Genomic DNA, 10478 nt, shown 5'->3' with positions numbered 1-10478 from the left:
ACTGTTGTTTTCATATCATGTTTTTGTCATTTTTATATCATGCCTCTGTTGTTATATCCTTTTGTTCACGTGATCTCACTCATATGTGGAACCTAATTAACAAAATAAGCTGATGAAGAGAATGGATCCAGAGACCTGGAGGCATGGAGCAGACTGGGGAATCTCAGAGGGATTCATGGTCAGGTGGGTGGGTGGAAAGAGGTCAACCAACAAACTCGTATGCATCTGTGCATGATCCAGGGACACAGACAATAGGATGGTGAAGACCTGGGCGCCTGGGGCTGGGCTAGAAGGTGTCTATGGGGGATGAAGGGAACATGTGCAAAACCTTCAACAATAAAGGTTTAATTTAAAGAAAAAAGAATTAGAACTTGGACCCTCAGACTCCCAGTGAACATGGTCCCTGTGTCACCCATCTTCTCTCAGGTGGCATCAAGACCTCAGCTATGAAATACTCTGCCTCATGAATATGCAAAAGACAGGAGGTAGACCAGGTTAAATATGGGTATGTCTGTGCCCTGAGGGCATCACCCACAGCCACACCCTTCCCTACAGAAATGCTCACAGCACAGCCATCAGCATGGACTGGAGCTGGAGAACCCTCCTCCTGGTGGCCATGGCGACAGGTAAGGGGCTCCTGTCCTGGGTTAAGGAGGGTCCAGGGAGAGTCAAGGGGGAATCCACTCACTCCTGTCTCCTCCCCACAGGTGTCCACTCCCAGGTGCAGCTGGTGCAGTCTGGGGCTGAGGTGAGGAAGCCTGGGGCCTCCGTGAAGGTCTCCTGCAAGGCTTCTGGATACACCTTCACCAGCTACTACATGCACTGGGTGCGACAGGCCCCAGGACAGGGGCTTGAGTGGATGGGGAGGGTTGACCCTAGTGATGGAAACACAAACTACGCACAGAAGTTCCAAGGCAGAGTCTCCATAACGGGAGACACGTCCACGAGCACAGCCTACATGGAGCTCAGCAGCCTGAGAGCCGAGGACACGGCTGTGTATTACTGTGGGAGAGACACAGTGAGGGGAAGTCAGTGTGAGCCCAGACACTAACCTCCCTGAGGAGACAGCAGAGCTAGGCTGCAGGGAGCATTAAGGACAACAGAGGGCGCTCAGGACCAGCAAACCCAGGGTCCCAGCTCAGAGGCTGTCCCTGGAGGGTTGTGCAGGCTTCCTATTGGGGTCAATGCTTTCTTCCCTCCTAGTGTCCCTGGGGCAGTTCCTCTTCCTTCTTTGTGTCTTTAATTAGATTCTCTGCAGGAAAAAAGCAGGAAGTGGCTGTGTCAGATCTGGTTGACTTCTCATCTGTGAACTTCCTGTCACCATGTGCCTGAGGGTCGCTCTCTGGGTTGACAAGAAAAACATTGTAGGGATTCTGGTCCCCTCACTGAGAGCGAAGTCCTCCACCCTCCACGCAGTGCTGAGCAGGGAACATGGAGTCCAGGCCCCAAACCTCACCTGAGGGTGATCAGCTCCTTGATCTGCCCCAGGAGGAGGCCTTTGGGGGCAGTTAGCCAATTGCCTCTCACTGACATGGCTGCTCATAGAGGTCTAGGTTCTGACCCTGCAGGTGCTGACTCTCTCTGAGCCTGAAATTGCCCACCTCTCTGTGTGCTCCCGATGAAGGCATGAAGTCCTGCTGGGCATATTTCTTTGTGGGTCACAGAACCTGGTCTCAGGGGACGTGGTCCCACACTTGTTCTACTTCCCCTGAGAAACCACCTGCATCTTGAGACCCTTCTGAAGGGAGACATGGTCCCACCCACCTCTGCTGTGCCTCCATCTCCACAGACACCACCCCATCCTCACCCTCTGCCTCCCACACTCTGTCTTCTGCTGCCCACGCTCTCACCCCATGGGGCCTGCACAGGACAACCCCAATGGCTGTCTGTCCTCGCCTTTGGGTAGTTGTAGGTTTTGCCTTAACACTTGGAGTGCGGGAAACGAGTTAAGTCAGCTCGCGTGAATTGCGCGTACTCCACGGGAGCCGTCTTTAACTCGGTTCATATAGATTTGCGGTGGAGTGCGGGAAACGTGTAAACTCGGGCTGATTGTAACTGCGTATTACCAAATATTTGTTTGTAATCCACCCTTTTGGTGGATGGAACAAAACCAAAAGACAGAGCCATCTTATATTTTGGCGGGAAATTCACCCGCACTCCAAGTGTTTTAAGTGCCCCCACATCATCTCCTCATGCCCATCTCCTGTGCCAGGCCCTCCCTGAGATGCCAGGGCCAAGGCCACTCAGGTGGCCTGTGGTGACCTCACCTAACCTGCTAAGTCCACGTGCAGTGCCCACCTGTAATGTCAGGCACTTTGGGCCCCACCTGTGTCAGGGGAAGACACAACTGAGCACTGACCTCACAGCACCTCCAACAGCTCACACCTGTGCTGAGGGAACCTCCAGGGGGCCATTAGATGCAGAGCATCATAGTGGATAAGTACGTAGCCTTTGAGATCACAGGGCAGCCAGGCAAGGGCTGGGGTCTGGTCACCTATGATGTTGCCAAAGTCTCGCTTGCCAGAGCCCAGTACACAGGGAGCTCTGTGAATCCTAAAAATGCAGGAGGAGCCCAACCAGCATGGCTCACTGGTTGAGCATCGACCTATGAACCAGGAGGTCACCATTCGATGCCCAGTCAGGGCACATGTCTGGGATGAGGGAAACATCCCCAGTGTGGGGCATGCAGCAGGCAGCCAACCAATAATTCTCTCTCATCATTGATGTTTCTATCTCTCTCTCCCTTCCTCTCTAAAATCAATTTTAAAAAAATTTAATGAATAGCCCTGACCGGTTTGGATAGAGCATTGGCCTGGGGACTGAAGGGTTCCAGGTTTGATTCCAGTCAAGGGCATGTACCTTAGTTGCAGGCACATCCCTGGTGGGGGGGGTGCAGGACACAGCTGATCGATGGTTCTCTCTCATCGATGTTTCTGACACTCTATCCCTCTCCCTTCTTCTCTGTAAAAAATCAATAAAATATATTTTTTAAAAGTTTTAATAAATAAATAAATACATACATAAAAATCTTGCAGATTTGATTCGCAGTAGAGTCATATATGGGATGCAACTGAGAAATATTTCTCTCTCAATTAATGTTTCTCTCTTTCCTTCTCTCTCTCTCCTTTACTTTCCCTCTAAGAATGAATGAATATATCCTTGGTTGAGGATAAGGTAAACAATATCTATAGCTATACTATTATGTGCATCTACAAATACATCAACATCTTTATCTCTATATCTATCTCTACATCTACATCCTATCTAATAATAGACAGATAGGGTAATTAACCGTACCTCTAATACGCTTCCCATTGGCTAATCAGGGCAATATGAAAATTAACTGCCAACCAAGATGGAGGCCGGCAGCCATCAGCTGAAGCAAACAGGAAGCTTGGTTGCCCCAGCGATGGAGGAAGCTAAGGTTCCCCACCTGCCGCTGCCAGGCTCTGAGCTGTACTCTAACAATGTTGCAATTATAGAAGCTAAACAAACCCCAGATACCTGCTTTCAGCCAGCCGGCCTCAGAGCTGGAGCTGCAACAGTGTTTCAATTATAAAAGCTAAACAAACCCCAGATACCTGCTTTCAGCAGCAGAGTCCTCAAAGTTGAAGCTGGCTCTCAGCTCCAGTGACAGCTATAGAAGGTAAATAAATCCCAGAATAAAAAAAAAGAAAAGAAGTAGAGCTTGGGAGCTTGGGAACTTGGGAGCTTCAGTCGCCCACCAGCCTGAAAACGGCCCTCAGCCCCTCACCCAGACTGGCCAGGCACCCCAGTGGGGACCCCCACCCTGAAGGGGGTGCAACCAGCTGCAAACAGCCATCAGCCCCTCACCCAGGCTGGCCAAGCACCCAAGCGGGACCCCCACCCTGATCTGGGACACCCTTCAGGGCAAACCAGGTGGCCCCCACCCATGCACCAGGCCTCTATCCTATATAGTAAAAGGGTAATATGCAAACTGACCCTAACAGCAGAAGGACTGGAAATGACTGGTCACTATGACACACACTGACCACCAGGGGGCAGACGCTCAATGCAGGAGCTGCCCTCTGGTGGTCAGGGGGCTCTCACATGGGGAGCTCAGCTCAGCCACAAGCCAGTCTGTTGGCTGCCAGTAGAGCGGTGGTGGTGGGAGCCTCTCCTGCCTCCTCAGCAGCACTAAGGATGTCCGACTGCAGTTTAGGCCTGCTTCCCGCTGGCAAGTGGACATCCCCCGAGGGCTGCTCGGCTGCCAGAAGGATGTCTGATTGCCGTCTTAGGCCCAATCCCCCCGTGAGCAGGCCTAAGCCAGCAAGTGGTCATCCCCCGAGGGGTCCCAGACTGTGAGAGGGCACAGGCCAGGCTAAGGGACTCCCCCCTGAGTGCACAAATATTTGTGCACTGGGCCTCTACTCTATGAATAAATGAACATATTCTTTGGTGACTATAAAGAAAGAAGATCTATGGCAATCTTCATATATATGTCTAAATCATCTACGATAATAAAAGCATAATATGCTACTCAGACTGGACAGCCTTCCAGATGAAGCCGCAGAGGTGGCAGAAGCCAAGCTCCTTGCACGAATTTTGTGCATGGGTCCTCTAGTATATCTATATCTGTCTCTATGGAAAAAGTGCTTCATTGATTTTTATCCACAAAAGAGTCACTGATTGTTCCCACATCCGACTTCCTGACCACCTCCTGCAGCATAGCCACTGGTGTGGAAGGAGAGGGCCCTGGGCACGGTGACCAGGACCCCAAGAAGGGCCTGGTTCAATGAGAACAGTCAGCACCTCCTTCCTGGGGAAGCCCCAGAGACCAGGACCTACCTCACCTCTTGCCCTTTGTATGTGCAGACACCTCCCATATGCAAATGCCCCCACAGCCACCAGACACACACACAGTTGGTATCCACTTAAATGCAGGGCCTCCTCACCATGGAGAATACTTTCTGGGGGACGAGGACCTCACCTGCAAGACATGACTCCCATGTGGCTCTTCCTCTTCCTGCTGTCAGCTCCCAGATGTGAGTGACTCAGGGCTTAGAAGTGAGGAGATGGGGACCCTGCATCTGAGCCCAGGACTCACCGTGTTCTCTCTGTCCCAGGTGTCCTGTCCCAGGTGCAGCTGCAGGAGTCGGGCCCAGGACTGGTGAAGCCCTCACAGACCCTCTCTCTCACCTGTGCTGTCTCTGGATTCTCCATCACAACCAGTGGTTACGCCTGGGACTGGATCCGCCAGCCCCCAGGGAAGGGGCTAGAGTGGATGGGGATCATATATAATGATGGCAGCACTTACTACAGCCCCTCCCTGAAGAGCCGAACCTCCATCTCCAGAGACACGTCCAAGAACCAGTTCTCCCTGCAGCTGAGCTCGGTGACCACCCAGGACACGGCCGTGTATTACTGTGCAAGAGACACAGTGAGGGGAAGTCAGTGTGAGCCCAGACACAAACCTCCCTGCAGGAAGATCTCTGACCACCAGGGGGCTTACAGGGTCCCTGAACACAAGGACCATCCCAGCAGCAGGTGCAGTTGGAGGTTTGGGTTAGTTCCTCTGTGGTTTCTTCCTGTCACATTTCCCTCAGGGAACCTCTGGATCCTGATTCTGCGCTGATGTCTGATTTTCTGCGTGAGAAATTCTGTTGTAAAGAGAGAGAACTTTCTCATGTGAACAACAGGCAGAGAGTCTCTTTCATACACACTTGGGCCATAATGAGTTTTATCATCAAATCTTCTGACTCACGTCACCTGAATCTAACAAGAGGCTCTAATGACACAACAGTGCAGCTCCCCTGAATGCTGGACCGTGGGCCCCACATGAGTGTGAACCCAAAACTGCAGAAGAAGGACCCACAGGGTGACAGTTTTGGTCTTGTCCTCATGCTCACAGCACCCAGAGGAGTGGACTCCATGCAGAAGCAGAGGCACAGCAGCTGGTACAGATGTTCATGACACACACACACCAAGGGTACGTGGGATGGTTATTATGCTCCTGATTGAAACCCCTGAGAAGCACAGGAAAGATCACTCAGCAAGTCAGACCTGATTGGATGGAGACTGGAAAGGTAATGGGCGCAGGCTTTTATTTTGGTGAGGTGGTGGGGGAAAGGGAGGATTTCTGTTTCCAGAAACTTGTATGGTTTCAATCTCCCTATAACTTCCAAAGAGAAAAGTATGATTTCTTATCCAATTTCTGGTGGGTGGGGCAGATGGAGATGAGGCAGCAATGAGCCCTCAGTTGTTAGAAATCCAACAAAAAAGAAAATCTGTTGCATTTTATTTAACAACTATAGAAATTGAACAAAAATTAAGGAAAAGGTCCTTAGGTCTTTACCAAAACCACAGGTAAAGAAAGTGAGAAGAATAAGCATAAGTAAGCAAATGATGGTAATGATGACATTGACAATGATGATGGCAGTGGTGGTGGTGGTGGTGATGGTGATGGTGATGGTGATGGTGATGGTGATGATAAAATTGGAAAGGAATCTTGGTCCAATGTCTTGGTGGGAATCTGTCCTTTCCCACCGATTAGTCATTGGCTTTTCAAAGGCCCGTGTCAACTTAGAGTTGGGCCATTGGGGTCTCAATCCCTAATAGCATCTGAAGAAGAGGCACCTGCTTTGTTTGCTTAGAAGAATCATTGTGTGTGGACAACCACCATGTCCGTAGAAAATGAGAAGGATGATTATAGGTAAGCAAATTGTGGTGATGATGATGGTGATTACAATGAAGATGATGGTCTGTGACAGGAGCCCTGGTCTAATGGAATGAAGGCTCCTCATACAGACACACCGTCACCTTGGCTCCTCCAGTGAGGAATGTCCACTCTTCCCAGTGAGTGTTTAGAGATTTCATAAATGGGATCCCAATGACTTATGCAACTTCCGTGATTCATGGTGAGATCATGTGATTAATCAACCCAAAGGTGTCCAAGTGGGAATATCTTGGACCTGGAAAGGTGTCACCTTCTAGAACAGAGACACTGTGGGAATGTGCATGTAGGAATCAGGGGTCCCCTTCCCACCAGTTTGCAGTGACAGGTTCCTTATTTCTCTTGTTCCCGCCTGCATGATCTTTATCATTTCTACTTCAATCAACTCCTGCTCATCATTATTTAGGTATTTCCTACAATGACACGAGTTGTCTCTATCATCCCTACACTTCACTTCCTTCTGGTCCTTCACTGGAGGAGTCATTAAACCCACGTATCCAGTAACTCTTTGTCCATGAGCCTCAGCCACATTTCTGTCCTGTGACTCAAAACAGTCTAGCTTCCTCCCCTCACCCAGTTCCACAGTCACATCCACATTCATGGGTAGTTTCCCAGCAGCGCTCCCCTCTGGTACCAGCACCTGCTCCAGTCTCTGTGGCTGCTGTAGCCAATCCACATGGGCAGTGGAAGCCCAGCATTTTCTGGTGAATTCTTTGAAAAATCACCAAAAAAAAAGGTCCCATCCAAGAAAATACTGATGAACTGAACTTTAATAAAAGTAAAAATATCTGTTCCACCAAATATTCCACCAAGGAAATTAAAGGACAACTTAGCAATAGAATATTTTCCTAATCCTGTGCCTGATGGGAGAATGTGTGCATTGCACATTAAGGTTGTGGTATGTTAGGGGGAGAGCCCGGCACCCTCTGAGCACAGTGAGCATCACCGGGACAGGACAGAGGAGGCTGGGAGTGAGGGATTCCTGACAGGGTTGAAGTTCCCTTTCCTGTGAGAAAATGTTTGCTAGGAATTCTCCAATTCCCCTCACTCTGAACCCAACATCACTGATAACACTAGACTTAGAAATCAAGTCACTTAACAGGCTGCCATATCACTTCAACATAAATGATTCTGAGTTGTGCACATACATGATCACTGCCTTTATTTCGTGTCTGTTCTCCGCTCAAAGCCATGACTATTTCTGATGTAACTATTAGGGGGGTATCTGCAATAGGCCATGAGCTTGCGTATCAGATAGTTTGCTCAGGAATCTGCAGACACAATCAGAAAATTTCCAACTTCAAGATTCACAGGTGTCTCACCTTTCTGTACTTGGAAGGTAGATTCTCAGATCAAAATAACATCATATATTAAGATATAACCTATTGAGCCCTGCCGGGTGTAGCCCAGTGGTTGGGCGTGACCCAGGAACCAAAAGGTCACCAGTTGGATTCCTGGTCAAGGCATATGCCCATGTTGCGGACTTGATCCCCAGTGGAGATCCTGCAGGAGGCAGCCAGTCAATGATTCTCTCTCATCATTGATGTTTCTATCTCTCTCTCCCTCTCTCTTCCTCTCTGAAATCAATAAAAATATATTTAAAAAAAGATTTAACCTATTGAGAAAGGCTGTCCTTCATTTTTATTTTTTGTACAATGGTGGGAATTATTTCCATAAAATTAGATTTTAAAAATCTGGAAATGCTGGATACAATAATATTTAGAGATTCAGAAATGATCTGAACAAATGCTAATGCCTTTGATACCTGTTCAAAAGATGCATGAGAAGTTAAAAGTGTAACCTACTCATCAAGTCCACAATTTCTTCTTATTCTCAGAGAGTTTAGGCCATTCTTTGACCTAATTCCAATGTGCTCATGACCCAGGTTGTCCCCTGTCCCTGACTTACAAGGTGAGTGAGGTCAAGGGAAGTGATGCCTGAAGAAGGACTTCAGAATGACCAAGGCAGCCTGACTTCAGTCCCTCCACTTATAAGAGAGGCAGCCCCACATGAAAATTTCTCTTAAAGCTCCAGGGTACATACTCTCCTGGGCTGTTCAGGCTCACAGCTCACACAGGGCTGAGTCTCTGGGAAGGCAGAGCTGTGGTCTAGAAGAAGATGAGGCTGCTGGGTCTTCTCCTGTGCCTGCTGACAGCTCCCCAAGGTGAGGGTCTCAGAGGTCAGGCAGGGGTCATGGGATGGCTGTGACTGCAGGTAACTGACAGGACTGATGCTCCTTGTCCCCAGGTGTCCTGTCCCAGGTGCAGCTGCAGGAGTCGGGCCCAGGACTGGTGAAGCCCTCGCAGACCCTCTCCCTCACCTGCTCTGTCTCTGGTTACTCCATCAGCAGTGGTTACTGCTGGGACTGGATACGCCAGCCCCCAGGAAAGGGGCTGGAGTGGATTGCAGAAATATGTAGTAGTGGGAGCACTTACTACAGCCCCTCCCTCAAGAGCCGAACCTCCATCTCCAGAGACACATCCAAGAACCAGTTCTCCCTGCAGCTGAGCTCTGTGACCACCGAGGACACAGCCGTGTATTACTGTGCGAGGCACAGTGAGGGGAAGTCAGTGTGAGCCCAGACACAAACCTCCCTGAGGAGACAGCAGGGCTGGGATGCAGGGAGCATCCATGACCAACAGGGGGCGCTCAGGACCAGCACAGGGCCCTGACCAGGAGCAGGTGCAGAGTTGAGCGAAGATACCATTTCCTGCTCCGTCTTAAATTAGTTTTGGCCCAAGACTCAGCCACAGAGCTCACAGAAAGCCCTGTTCTATGTCTAGTTTTAGGGATTGTATTTCTGAACAAAAGGGGTCTCTGTCGTAAATCTGACAAAACTCAGTGACTGACAGGACCCTCACAGGAGGCTCTGATCACACATCCTACCTGGGCAGTCCTGGGGGTGGGCACGCCCAGGCCTATGACTTCTTTACTAAAAGGCTTATCTTTGCCTTAAGCACCCCGTTCATTGTTCCTGTGCATCTGGGTTAACACCCCTTTGACATCAGCATGACCACCCTCAGGAGAGCACGTCCTGGCCATCTGTGTGTCCACTTTGGAGACTTACCTATGAGGCCCTTTGCCCATTTTTCAATTGTGTTGTTGTCTTCCTTTTGTTAAGTTGTATGAGTTCCCTATATGACAGAGGAATCTTTAGGAGTTAAAATGACAAGTTTAGGAACTTTTAGGAATTTTAAAATTTAAGGAGACCATGGAAGAAGCACAGGACTGCAGAGCAGCAGAAGGTACATTTCCATAGTATGAGGGAGCTGGGAACAGCAAGGTCTACATTTACAAAATAAAGGGAATAAAGTCCCTCATCCATAAGGAGAAGAAAGTCCAAAGGGAATAGGAAAACAATGGAGAAGAAAGGGGAGGAACCTCACATGTCCCATGCGAGGTTTGAACTTTCAGCTCAGGAGTTACCATAGTATAAAAAGTCTAAAGGAATAGTGACCAATCAGAGGGGATATCAAGGCACTAAGATCTGGAGCCTTTATAAAAGGGACTCAGTAAGACTCCTTTCCCCTCCACACGTGGGAGACAGTTCTTGTTCTTTAATAAATTTCCACCTTTGCTATACCCTCTTCCATCCCTGGATTCATTATTCGACTTCAAGGAACAAAGAACCCAGGAACCATCCTGCCCAGAGGAACACTGTGTGTTCCGGTCCAAAAATCCCACTTCATATACATTTGGGAAATTAACCCATTATCAGATGTACCCATGCTATTGCAAATGGTAAGAGTTCTTTCTTTTTTCATGGCTGCATAGTATCCCATGG

The 10478-nt window shown here is 49.1% G+C and overlaps 1 long non-coding RNA gene across 1 annotated transcript in view; it reads left to right on the top strand.

Annotated features, from left to right (window-relative positions):
• Window positions 1-4970: 4970 nt before the first annotated feature.
• LOC106695482 overlaps window positions 4971-10478 on the top strand; it is a 12608-nt gene continuing 7100 nt past the window's right edge. The window contains exons 1-2 of the long non-coding RNA XR_001346560.1: window positions 4971-5006; window positions 8942-9250. This is a non-coding gene — a long non-coding RNA (uncharacterized LOC106695482). The remainder of the gene's footprint in view (window positions 5007-8941; window positions 9251-10478) is intronic.

This window comes from Myotis lucifugus, unplaced genomic scaffold (assembly GCF_000147115.1).
Source record: "Myotis lucifugus unplaced genomic scaffold, Myoluc2.0 scaffold_1399, whole genome shotgun sequence".
NCBI lineage: Eukaryota > Metazoa > Chordata > Mammalia > Chiroptera > Vespertilionidae > Myotis > Myotis lucifugus.
Note: the sequence above shows the minus strand (reverse complement) of the source record. Positions and strands in the feature narration are given on the sequence as shown.